The 13,320-nt window shown below is 50.0% G+C and overlaps 1 protein-coding gene across 1 annotated transcript in view; it reads right to left on the reverse strand.

The window, feature by feature from the left end:
- Positions 1 to 12,473, reverse strand: part of COQ8A (coenzyme Q8A) — a 39,662-nt gene extending 27,189 nt beyond the window's left edge. The window contains exon 1 of the mRNA XM_004699967.2: positions 12,374 to 12,473. The gene's annotated coding sequence lies outside the window, so the exon portion shown is untranslated. The remainder of the gene's footprint in view (positions 1 to 12,373) is intronic.
- Between the last annotated feature and the right edge of the window lie 847 nt (positions 12,474 to 13,320).

Genomic DNA, 13,320 nt, shown 5'->3' on the forward strand with positions numbered 1-13,320 from the left:
GGGGGGAGTGCTAGCCGTGATGGAACAGCAGTAGAAAGGAAGCTCCACCTCTGAGGATGGCCCAGAGAGGAATCAGTGCTGCGCCCAGGCCGGACACCCTGCTAAGCTGCGTGGCGGAGCCCCACAGGTGTGCAGGCAGCCCCAGCTGATAAGCAAACCTAACAATTACAAAAAGGCCTGAAAGTCATTCCACTTTCTACCTAAATACTCGCTGAAGTTTGCTGCTGAGAACATTTTAAAGCTTCTGCCCGGTAGTGACATTCAGCCAGCCGTTGCAGGCCACGGGCTCTCTCTCCTAGAGCCACAGCCCAATTCATCCGTAACCTGGTGGAGAAGGCTCCGGCGATGGTAAGTGCTGCTGGGACTTATTCGAAGGCTCAACTGGCCACACTTTGGCACTATGCCACGGTGGTTCCTCCACCACGCTGGTTCCTCCACACCCGGCCGAGTCCCTGCACCTAATTGGAGCCTGAAAAAAAACCCTCAGTGGTGCTCGGGCTAGTCACTCACTGTTAAGGAAGCTCTGTCGAATGGTTTCGCGGCCACCAAAGTGGATGTGGTTTTATATTGGCGAAATCATAGGCAAGCAAGGCATCATTGGCTATGTTGTTTGAAGACTAGTCTTTAACATCTGATTATATTTGGTTTACTATTTGAATATTCTTGGACCATGTGTGATCAGACTAGTAAAATAGATAATTCCAAAAAAAACCCAATTTTCTTTAATGTTGTGTTCAGGAAGTGACACTGGTGACTTGGTTAAGACGCTCTGGAGTTGGTTGACCTGAGTTCAAATCCCAACTCTGCCTATGAAATGCTAGTCACTTCCGCCTATCTTGATGCCTTTTTCCACATCTGTTGCTGAGAGGAATTAATTAGATAACTCACACTCTAGCAGTAAGGGCAGTACTTGCCACACAACAAAATCCAAACAGACTGACTGCATCAGATCGAGTCCAACGCACAGCCACCCTATCCGGCAGGGTAGAACTGCCCCGTGGGTTCCCAAGACTGGGACTCTTTACCAAAAGAGAGGTTCAGACGTGGCGAGACTGGAGCCTCTTTTTATGTTTGTCTCCAGCACTCCCTGCTCAGCAAGTACGCACGTGACTCAGGAAGGCCGAGCGTCAGGGGAGGGCGTCTGCGGGTTTATTTAGCTGTCACTGAGCACGCTGCATGGGGCACCACCATCAGCTAGCTGCCAGAGTCCACGCCACTCTTAAGGAGGAAATAGGGCAGGAGGGGTGACACCCACTGCCATCGAGGCGATGCCGACTCACAGCAACCCTACAGGACAGGACAGAGCCGCCTCTGTGCGTTTCCGACGCTGACTGTGTTAAGGAAAGAGATAACCTGTCCTTCTCCCATAGGGGAGGAGGGGCAGTGGGGTAAACACCCCTGACTCCAACAAGCTAGCCACTCAAGCTCCAAGCCGCCAGCTTCCTCTTCCTAAAACTCACTGTCATCAAATGGCTCCTCACAGTCTGCAGAAGCAAGTCCAAATGCCTGAGCCTGGGGTTCAAGGCCTCACAATCAGGCCCCAAAACCCCTTCTAGTCCCTCTCTCCCTGCCCTGCTCCATTCCAGCCCCTGCTTACACTTGTGCCATATGATCACCACTCTAGTCCACCTGGTTCTACTTCCAGGGCTCTTCCATCTTCACACCGGCAGAGGGTAAGCCTCGGCATGGGAATCTGCTCTGCCCCTGCCAGCTGGGCAGCTCCAGCCTTTTATTGACCATCCTATATTCTATCACTTGCTTTCTGACCTGGAAATTATGAGTAAGTCCTCAATGTTCCTGCTTGAATATACACTTATAAACACCTTGAAGTGTTTATAAGTACTATACAGATTCAAGACTATATAGGCTTGACATGACTCTATTACATGTAGTTGTTCTACACCTGCCCATGCTGACCAGACCCTGCCCTGTTTTGTAATTATCTTTTTACACAGCCTTCTCTCCGGGATCCCTGGTGGCACAGTGGGTTAAGTTGGACTACTAACAGGTCATTGGTTCAAACCCACCAGTCTCGCCAAGGGAGAAAGAGGAGGCAGTCTGCTTCCATAAAGATTGATGGCCTCGGAAACCCTATGGCACAGTCTACTCTATGCTACAGTGTCACTATGAGTGTGTATGAGTTGGTTGGTCTTTTCTCCTCAAATTATAAACTCTTTGTGGGCAGGCTCTCATCTCTAATGATCCTAAATCTTCCCCTACCCCAGCCCCACACAAATTACAAGTGTGAGTGCAAGGAACCCTAGTTTCACAGTAGTTCAAAGCTCTCGGTTATTAACCACATGTTGGTGATTTGAACCCAACAGCTAGACACTCCGTGGGAGAAAGATGTGGAAGTATGCTTCCATAACAATTTAGAGTTGAGTGGCTATGGGGCAGTTCTATGCTGTCATACAGGTAGGATTTTACAGACTGGGAAAGGCTATGGGGCAGTGCTACTCTGCCATCTAGGGTCGCTGTGAGTCACAATCAAAGGTAGTGGGCTTGAGTTTAAAGAAGCCACATCCTAATCCCCGGAACCTGTGACTATAGTGAAAAGGGACTTTACAGATATGATTAAGTTAGATTTCGAAATGGGCTATTACTCAGGTGAGCCCAGTGTGTTCACCAGGCCCTTTATAATGAGACAAGAGGCTCAGCATTAGGAAGAGGAGGCGTGCAACAGGAGCAGAGGCTAAAAAGACACAATCACACATAATGAGCCACAAATCAAGGAATGCAAGCGACCTCTAGAAGCTGCACCTGGATTGTAGCACAGGGAGAGCCATTTTGAACTGCTGAGCTCCAGGGTTGTAAAAGAACCATCTTACAGTAGCAACAGGAAACTAATACGCGACTATTTTATAAAAAGGTAAATCATTGGATTGGGGTCAAGAACTATTTCCTAGAATAATTTTCAGACGATCCCTCTAAGGTGAGCTCCGCAAACTGCACTGGGTGCTAAGCACTGTTAGGTTCTGGAGTACTGCACAGAGAAGACAAAAAGACATTCTAAAGCTTGGTCACAAAGAGTTCTGTCAACTCTCAACGTAAATATGTCCCATTCTCCCACGTGCCTCTCTCCCAAGAAGGTTTAACATTCACACAATTACCGAGCACGTTTTACATTCCACGCACTGTACAAGACGCCCACACAGAGACCCTCCTTTAAAAACACAGCTAGCTCGTTTTCACAGTCATGTTTCCAAAACTTTCACTTCGGATTCAGTATTTCAGTGAAAGAGTAATAATAAGGATGGCTACTAAGTATTATGCCCCTTCTGTGTGCCTGTCACTCTATATTACTGCTAATCCTTAGGACGTCCCTGTGAGTAACTGTAATCCCCATTCACAGATGTTCGGCAAGGGTAAGTATTCTTCCCCAAATCCCACGGCTCCCCATCCATGCCTTCTGACTCCAGGCTCAAGCTCTTCCCTCCGACCACCCGGGAAGACCAGAGACAAGCACATCCAAACCTGGCCCAAGTCAACGCGATTTTCAATAGACCACTGCAGGGAAGCATAGCCAGGCTCACACCGAGCCATGTGCCCATGCACCTCCGCACCTGCCACCCCACCCATTCATTAGACAAAGCTTGTTCTAGACCCAGTTGTGTCCCAGACATAAATAAAAGGCAAAGGCAGGGACCCCCAACTGAAGAGCACCTCTGGGTGCCCAAGAGTCCAAAAGAAATGCTGAGTACATGGCCTCTGCTCTTTTGCCCACCCTGGGAAATACTCTTCTACAGTCAAGGCGCTGTCTGGTAATCATATGTACCAGTCCCAACCTGGATGGTAAGTTCCTAGTGAGAGGAGACCTCTCTTATCCAGCTCTACATTTTCCATGCCAAAAGTCTAATAGCAGTGGGTGTGGGATACTAGCACTGTAAGGAAATAAAACTGGGACTTATTCCCTGACTGGTACGGAGGGAATCTGGAAGAGTAGTATTCCATGGCTGGAAGACCTCCACTCTGGTAGTTGGAGATATAGTCCAGGTACATGTTCCTGCGGTTGTCTATCGTTTCCACAGTTTCTCCCTTAAAGCTGTGCTACCTTAAAGTGAGCACATGGTTGATTCACTCTCCCTATAGCAGACATTCCTATTTGGCTCTATTTCTTCCCTCCGCGGTATCCAATCTCTCTCATACCTTCCTCCAATAGCAGATGGGCATAAGGGCACTTTACCCCCAGCACCTGGATTCAAAATGTTTTGCCTTGACAGCATTTAATGTATAGAAAATAACCATGTCGCCCATGTGGCTTTTGAATTTTATATATAAAATAAAAGGGGGACTTGTGGGGGGAGGTCAGATGCTTGCAGCATTCCCCCCCTGAGGGCGATCAGTTGCCAGACTGCAGTGGGCCAGTCCCTGCTGTTAAAGACAGTGGACAGGGTTGCATGCAGTCACATCTATTTGGTTCCTGTAGGTGGGGTTCACACCCTACTGATAATGGTTCCTATGGAGATCCAGAGAATAGGTCAAAGTTAAGCTGCCATCCTAAATCTAGGATCCGCCCATCTTGTCACATGTATACCCCCAATCCCTCCCCTTCCTATTGTGTGTATGTCTAGACCACCCTCTCACTGCTGTATAACCTATAGTGCAATCCCTTCCTGTGACGTATGACTTTACTTGTAATTAGTGGGCTTGCACGCCCCCAAAGGGTATATAGGCCTGGGTTAGCAATAGAGAGCTCTCTCTCGCCAGTCTCTCCCTCACCTCTCTCCCTTGTTCCCTTTCCTGTCCTCCTTCCCTTCCCCCTCTCTCCACGTGGATCACCAAGCGGGTCCGAGGTGAGCAATGCTACCATGTAATGTGTCTGACTGCATCATTGTAATATCTCTTCTATCTCTCATGCTCTTGATGACTTTAATATTATATATATATGACTTTAATATAATATATATATAATATAATAATATATTATTATATAATTTTATATTATATTATATAATATTTTATCTCTATCTCTATCTCTCTCTCTCAACCATACAATGGTGCTTACTGAACCCATGGGTAGTGCTGGGGGGCCAGCTCGTCCCACCTTATACTACAAGTGGGAGTCTCTACCTTGGTGCTCTCTACCTTCCTCCAGAACCCAGAACCAAATCAACCATAGCGTGGGGGGGTAGGGGGGGGTGCACGTGTACGGGTACGTGCTGTGAGCACCAGGGAAATATACAGACACCATCACGTGGCGCTGTTCCTTCCCTGTCACTCTACTCCTTGCCTCTGAGAAAGAGTGACAGGAAAGAGGAGCAGGAAAAGTCCACAGGCAGTTGTTCTTCAGAAGACGCATCTGCCCGGCTCAGACACACGAACTACGTGCAAGCTTGAGCACGAGCCTCAGCCGGCCTGACCCATTACCACTGGGCCCCGCCCCCTGCTCCACCAGGTGCTTGCTGTCCACACGTTCAGAAGAGTGACAAACACGAGAATGCTGATGTTTGTGCCAACACCTGTCAAGAGTAGCGACCTGCAGGCTATGGGGGCTTGATCCTTACCTTCATTGTCCTGGAGCCAGGACCTGTGCCACGCAAAAAATGCACCAGGCTGACAACAAACACTGCACTACCCCTGGGCTTCAGATTTGATCCTAAATTTTCTTTTTGTGTAAAACAGTGTCATGACCCCTGAGCAGCCCAGGGGATGGCAAACGTACTGCCACCCGGCCCTGACACTCCAGACACCCAGGGAGCATACTGGGGACAGACAGAAAGGGCCCAGATGCAGGTTGCCCTCCATGAGCCTGCATTTCTGCGCTTCCTCCCCAAGAGCGAGACAAATGACATGAGGACCTCCATCCCTGCGCTCAGGACAGGGCCAGGAGCTCACTGAGTGCGACGGTCACACAGAGCACTGTTCGAAACTGGTGTTTAGCAGGAACTACCAACTCACTGCTGGTCAGGGATTCCAGCTCCCAGTGACCCTGTAGGACAGGGCGCAACTGCCCCTCTAGGGTTCTTCACGGGAACAGAAAGCCTCATCTTTCTCCCTAGAGGTTTGGAACTATAGACCTTAAGGTGGGCAGCCCAACTCATAACCCACTATGCCACCAGGGCTCCTAGCAGGATCTAGAAAGAATGACGTGCAGAACAATGCGGGCACTGCCCCTTCCAGACAGCCCCTGGAAACCACAGCGCGGCAGGACCCAGCTTCACCAAGGCCACGAGTGTTCAGCAAGCATCCAGTCAGGAAACAGTCCTCTGGGAAAATCTAGCAGGGTGATGCCCGGCAGGAAGGAGGAAGGGGCTGTGCTAGCGGCTACCTCAGGTGTCAAATGTGCAGAACTCCATACTAAAAAGGGTGAATTTGAGCATATACCCATTATACGTGGATGAAAATAAGTTAGAAAAATTAGTCCCACAAGTATCTCAACCCCATCAGGTATAAAACCAATATCACCATCTTCCCCAAACCAGTTCCTCCTTCCCCCAGCACCCTGCTTTAAGGAATGACACCAATCCACCATCAAGCTCCCCTCAAACTAAAATCTCAGTCCTGTGTGCAACCAGCCTCTTCATCTAGAAGGTTTACCTGCAGAACGTCTCCTGCTCTAGGCCAGCGGTTCTCAACCTTCCTCATGCCGCAACCCTTTAATACAGTTCATGTTGTAGTGACCCCCAACCATAAAAATTTTTTCATTGCTACTTCATCACTGTAATTTTGCTACTGTTACAAATCAGGTGACCCCTGTGATAGGGGCCAGGACCCACAGGTTGAGAACTGCTGTTCTAGGCCTTGCATTCTACCTTCCCTGCCTCTCCACACACACACCACTCCACGACTCACGCCACCTGCATTGTTCACTAGCCACCACACTGTGTTGCCTACATGTCCGTCTGACCAGACAGGCTCTCCACACAGCAGCCAGTGTGTCCTCCCCGGCCCCAGTCAGAATCAAGACATTCACATCCCCAAACCTTTGCCAAGGCTGCAGCTTACACAGCTCTTCCCCTGCCTGAAACCAAGCCCAGCCCCCAGAACCCAATTCCTAAGCCTCCCAGGGCAGGAAGCCATATTCCCAAGCCCCACTTCCAGCAGAGGCAACACTGCCCCCAGCTCTGGGTCCCCCAACAGTTGGTTTATGCCTGTCTAGGTCGTGGGCAGTTGCCTCATGCCCACCAGTCTCCCCCAGTAGACTGTGTACCCATGAGGGTGGGGAGTCCACGTTCTTCACTTCCTGGTCCCCTGGCCTATAGGTGTACCCTCTTGAGTAACAGGTGCTAAGGTGCCCCTTTCTGGATGGAGTTGGATTACCAGGGGCAGCACACTAAACCCTCCTCCTGAGGTGAAATGCCAAAGAACAAGTGGCAACAACACAATTAAGTGTGAGCTACACTCAAAACAGCAGTTCACAGAGGCTGATTCCACTAAAGTGGAAGACTCACCAATCTGTCCCTGGCCCAGCCCCTCACACCCCTTGTGCTCCCTACCCTGCCCCACTGCTCGGGGAGCCACTGCCTACACCAAGGCTATTCTACGAGGGGTTCACAGACAGATAATGTAGTCAGCAATGAGATTCTAGAAGTGCTGACTTTCATAGCAAGTTTGTATTGTCATGACTTTACATTGTTTTTCAAAGGCAAACAAGGGGGCAGGGAATAACACTTGTTCTTTCATCACAGATCTTCGAAAAGCACTGCCCCACACAGCCCTGCTGCTGAAACTGCTTATTCTCAGAGGCCCACCTTTCAGTTCCCCAGAGCCCCTAATCCACACAACAAGGAGGCCATCCCTGTAAGCCATGCTTTAAGTTCTCGAAGGTCAGGGAGCTGGTCGTAGGCACTTTTATAGACCTCACAATGTCATGATCAAGGCAGATAAACTAAAAACAAAACCACCTCCCTGCCATCGAGTTAATGTCGACTCAAGGTGACTCTACAGGACAGGGTAAAATGCGCCGGTTGGTTTCCGAGACTGTTAACTCTTCACGGGACTAGAAAGCCTCATCTTTCTCCCTCAGAGTGGTTGGTAGTTGTGAACTGCTGACCCTAAGATTGCTGCCCAACATGCAATCCCTATGCCACCAGGGTTCCTCAAAGCAGACAGGTAATCAGTATTTATTCAGTGGGATGTAAATCACCAGATCCACTCATGATTCCAAAACAGACTTTTCTTCAGAACCAGAAGCTGGAAGGCCCTACCCACCCGCTCAGAACACCAGGGATTTTCCAGGTCTGGACCAAGTTCAAACCCTCTCCCCCAGTGGAGACTACCTCTCCTGCATTTTCAACAAAGCAGATGAAGGAGGGGTGGGATGAACAAAAAGCAAGTCAACAGTGGGGAGTCTCTGCTTAGCGGGCACTAGTTTCTGTTTAGGGTGCTGAATATTTTGGAAGAGGAGAATGGTGACAGTTATGTACCATGAGGAATGTACTATTATCATGAAACGGAATGTGGCAAAATCGTCGAGCTGGCAAAAGTTTCATTACAGATATTTTGATTGCCCTAAATTTGTATTTCCCAAGGCTTGTTCTCAGAACAAGAGATCAGTCACTATATTATAACTGATTCTGCAATTTGATGTTGGCGGTTTGACTGCAAAACACTGAGGAACACTTTCATGAATCTTTCTAAATATGTACCCACTGAAAAGAAATTACACCTAAGGATGAAGATCAAAGAAATTTCCAGGCTCCATTTCCATATCAATATTCCTTTTTTATATATTAAATACTTTTATTGGGGGCTCTTACATCTCTTATCACAATCCATACATTTATCTAGTGTGTCAAACGCATTTACACATATGCTGTCATCATCATTTTCAAAGAATTCTCTTCCAACTTGAGCCCGGTGTCAGCTCCCCATTTCTTCCCCTTCCCTCCCCGCTCCCCCCCTCCCTCACGAACCCTTGATAAGTCATAGGTTATTATTTTCATATCTTACACCATTCTCCGTTGTCCCTCACCCACTTTTCCTTTGTTTGTCCCCACCCTGGGAGGGGGTTCTAGGTTGATCTTTGTGATCGATTCCCCCTTTCTCCCCCAACACTCCCCTAATCCTTCTGGTATCTCTACTCTCATTGTTGGCCCTGAGGGGTTTATCTATCCTGGATTCCCTGTGTTGTGGGCTCTTGTCTGTAGCAGTGTGCATGTTCTGGTCTCATCCGATTTGTAAGGTAGAATTGAGGTCATAATAATGGGGGGAAGGAAGCACCAAAGAACTAGAGGGAAATTGTGTGTTTCATCAGTGCTATACTGCACCCTGACCTGTTCATCTCTTCCCTGTGACACCTCTGTGAGGGGATGTCCAATTGTCTACAGATGGGCACTGGGTCTCCACTCCATGCCCCTCCACCCTATTCACCCTTAGTATGAGTTTGTTCGAGGTCTTAAATGCCTGATACCTGATCCCATCAACACTTCATGATCACACAGGCTGGTGTGCTTCTTCCATGTGGGCTTTGTTGCTTCTAAGCTAGATGGCCGCTTGTTTATCTTCAAGTCTTTAAGACCCCAGATGCTATATCTTTTGATAGTTGGGCACCATCAACTTTCTTCACCACATTTGCTTATGCACCCATTTTGTCTTCAGCAATCATGTCAGGAAGGTGAGCATCACAGAATGCCAGACTGCTAGAGAGGTCTAAATATAGGCATGTACACATGTAAATATATATATATAACAAGAGGGGTACAGAACTATGTACTCTTATCTGTATGTTACGAAGTAAGGTTGCAGATGGACATTGGGCCTGGACTCAAGTACTCCGTATCAATATTGTGTGATCTCCTGACCTCAAAGGCTGAGGTCAAGCTAAGCAACAGGCTTGTGACTCCACAACAAACAACATGCAGTGGGCACACCAGTGGACCCCTGGGGTGCACAAGGTACCCAGACAAACTCCTCCTCACATGCACTTCACTCCATGCCCTGGCCCTGCCACAGGGTCAGCAGGACTGCAGCCCTCCCATCTGCACAATTCCCGAAGGAGCAGGGAGACCTGAGCAGCCCCCACCCGACCGCCAGCTCTCCTTAAACACTGGCTCTCCCAAGGTCCTGGCGGTTGTTCACCAGGAATGCCAGAACTATTTCCAGACAGTACTGTCAAATCAAGACAACTCTCTATCTAAATATTCCTGTCTAATTTTGCACACAGCTCTGGTTTCAACTGACAAAGACAATGACTCAGGATCCATGGCTCTTCATGGAAACTCATCCTACTAAATTTGGAGTTTCCTAAGACTTCTTTGAGTTCCTCTTTGTGAGATGGCCTCCCTGTCCTGAGCCTTTTCTGAAAGCAACAGAGGGCACCCCGAATGCCCTGCAACTGACCAAAGAGTGTTACAGGAAAGTCCTGCTACCTCGCCATGGCGACAATTAAAACCTGAAAAGGAGCTTCACGGGACAGGCTTGGAATGTTTCCCTTGCACAGGCCTCACACACGTATCACTATTTTTCACTTTTCCAAGTCCCTATCAGTTTAGGACTTGATTGTGGCATAAATTCCGGGCAAAATCTGGACTCAGAAGGAAAGCATCTTTCTCTGCATGAAAAGAAATGGCACACTATCTTTATGAACCTGCTTTGACCAACTACAAAACAAATGGGCAAATGATACACAGGCCATAGTGCACCATTACCCCTCAAATAGTTGATTTAATACAAGAGGCAGGCAACACATGTAAAGACATTCAAGAATACGTAAAATGCAGGCAGACACTTTCTCCTTCGAATCACACTGCACAAGAAATGCCTGAGCAAAACATGAAGATAAAATCTTCCTGCCAAAACCTGGTAACTTCAAGTTGTTTGCTTGGTCCTTTAAACAACAACAAAAATCACCTCAAAATTGTTTTATATGAATAGATCCCAAAGTTTTCCAGGGATCCCAAATGCAAAACCCAGCAATCTCCCACTTCTTTTAGCCTCTGGACCCAGCCAATCACTGCCATGCACCTAGAAGGCACAATAAATGTCTACAGGGTTCAGACTCCTAGTCTCCACTGGCAGGTGGGAGTTACCTTTAAAGTCCAACCTCTGTGACATCTACTATTTGTTTGGGGCAGGGGACAACAGTGCCCTTCTGCCTAAACCTAACTACTCATAAGCAAGTCCCCAAAAGGACCCTTGAAGCACACAAAAAGGCCCTCTTTTGAGTCTTACATTCAGCAGGATCTGGAGGCATTTTTTGATGAACACATCACAGAGGAAGGTGCTCAGTAAGTAGAGGCCAAGGATGATGCTACACACCATACAACACACATGACAGTCCCCTATAACAATCAACAGTCAGCAGTCCTGAGGTTGAGAAATTCCATCTAAACACAAATCATAGAGAGTACTGACACCTGGTTCACTTTTCCTTTGAATCGCCTGAGGTCAGCCTGACAATTACAACAATCTTACATGGTCTGCATTAGATACCAGGCTGAACATAAAGGCACATTGCTTGAGTCTTAAAGATGCTGCTCCTGGAGTCACCAGCTACCGCATGCTGACTGGCAGCAAAGCAAGCTCAAACCCTTTGGCAAGGAGGTCGCTTGGCATGTCCTCAGGCCTCTGTCACCAAGGCCCAAGTGAGCATGGTGTTCCAGTGAGCTGCAGGCTTGACCCTGGCCAGGAAGGTGCACGCAACCTCATTCTTCAGGAGGTTTTCATCTAAAATAAAGGTTATCAGCACGCAGACCTATCCCTGCAGCATTCCCTCCGGGAAACCCAAGCACACGGAGAAGTGACCCTGGGTTTGGCAAAAGAGGCTGTGGCCACTGTGCACCAGGAGAAGCCAAGGTTTGAGGTAAGCCCAGAGCACTCTCAAAACCTCCAATGCTTGGAGATGCGGCAAAACGGACCAAAAGGGAGGGGAAGAAGAAGGAAAAAAGCGAAAGCGAAGCCCAAGAAAGACCGCGTGTTCCAAGTTCGCCCCAAACCTGCACCTGTGAAACTCAACAGCTGTCTCGGGTCAAGAGAGCAAAACTGAAGCACTAATCTGCAGCCTGCGCAGTTAGAGCCCAAGTCAGAGTGAAAAGTTGCTCATGGTCCGGGAGAGAAGAGAACCATTATCCAGGGCCAGGAGGCAGGAAAAGTTCTATTAGAGACCAAGAAGCATGGACTTTGGAGCGGCAGGTCACCGGGCTGCCTCGAAGTTCCCAAGGAACCAAAGCTCGGCACCACACGGGCCAAGCTTTTTCCTCCAGGTTGGCCTGGCCAGGTTGAGGTTGGCACGGAGGTAGTGCCGGAAGCCCCCACCCTGCATCCTGAGGTGCGCCCACGGCCCCTGAGCTGAAGGCAATAGAAACTCCCCCAGGAGAAGCCACACTGTCAGTTGAAGAGAATGCAAGAAGGGCCCTGTGTGTGGTGGGCCCTGATTGGGCCACAGCCAGGCGGCGCCCCGAATTCGCGACAGACCCACGGGCAGCGATCTTACCCCGCTGCAAGACTCTGAAATGCACGGTCACCTTCGCGCCGCCCCTGCGCGCCCTCAGCAGTGCTGGCGGCAGGCACGCGTTCCAGATCTGTTTACCAACTCCCACGCGCCCGGGAGACCCTGCGCCGGGACGGCCCCGCTCAGCCGGCCGTTCCCATTGGCTGCGCCGCAGTGGCCGGCCGAACGCCGCGCAGCGCCCTGGAGCGTGCTCCGCCCGTGCGCTCGACCTTCGGCCAATCGGAATCGGGGGCGGAGTAAGACGAGCCAATAGAAGCCTCTCAAGCGGCCAGGTCTCCACCCATATTCCTCTCGGGCCCTTCCCAACTGCCCTTTCCCCTGGTTGGAAAGCCTGGGCAGAGGCGGGCTTGCAGGTGGGTTGGCGGGCGTAGCGCGCGTGCGCTCAGTAAACGGCGCCGGCTCCGCCGCTAGGCGGTGTCAGCGCCTACAGAGGCCGGCCTGGTGTCAGTCTCCTTCCTCCCGCCCTCGGGGCTCCAGAAGCCGGTGACTCCACGCGGGCCGAGGAGGGAGCAGCAGAGGCTTTGGTGACTGTAGAGCGTTGCGACACCTTTTGTAACGCGGGTGCTTTCCCCCAGTGTCCACACACACACACAAAGACGTGGGAGACGGGGCAGACCTGGCTAATGGCCTTCCCAGCCCTGTGTCGCACTCCCCTTCGATTCGACTTCCTACCCAGCCTACAGTGGGTTCGCTTCCTGTGACGTCACCCCCAAACCGGAAGCCCGCCAGGCCCTTGAGGCCAGAGACCTGCCCCTCTCCGGCGGTGTGAGAACGCGGAGCCCTCACGCGGAGGGCGTGAACCGCACCCTTCCGTCAGGAGCGGCGTTGTCGTGGGCATTTTCTGCTGTGTGCACGCAGCTCACAGTCCTGTGAGGAACTCACCCCGTGGGCAACCAGATTTGCCCCAAATCCCCCCTCTCTGTTCCAAG

Source organism: Echinops telfairi, unplaced genomic scaffold (assembly GCF_000313985.2).
Source record: "Echinops telfairi isolate 266 unplaced genomic scaffold, ASM31398v2 ScPeMD7_7424;HRSCAF=8462, whole genome shotgun sequence".
Taxonomy (NCBI): Eukaryota; Metazoa; Chordata; class Mammalia; order Afrosoricida; family Tenrecidae; genus Echinops; species Echinops telfairi.